Below are 233 nucleotides of genomic sequence, written 5' to 3'. Positions count from 1 at the left end.
TTTTTTTTTTTTTTTTTTTTTTTTTTTTTTTATTTTATTATAAATAAGTAAAAATTATTTTTTTTATATTTTATTTTTATAAATAAAATACCTTTTATTTTATTTTATTTTATTTTTTTTAAATAAAATAACATATTTCTCGTATTATTTTGCTCTAAAAATTTGTTGCCATTGCCACCTCTCCCCTGTCGAGTAGTCGTCTACTAGTATATCAATTTTTAATTTAATTTGTT

Source organism: Eimeria mitis, genomic scaffold (genome assembly GCF_000499745.2).
Source record: "Eimeria mitis Houghton genomic scaffold, Emh_scaff1644, whole genome shotgun sequence".
Lineage (NCBI taxonomy): Eukaryota > Apicomplexa > Conoidasida > Eucoccidiorida > Eimeriidae > Eimeria > Eimeria mitis.
The sequence above is the reverse complement of the archived record's forward strand: the minus strand, read 5'-3'. Positions refer to the sequence as shown.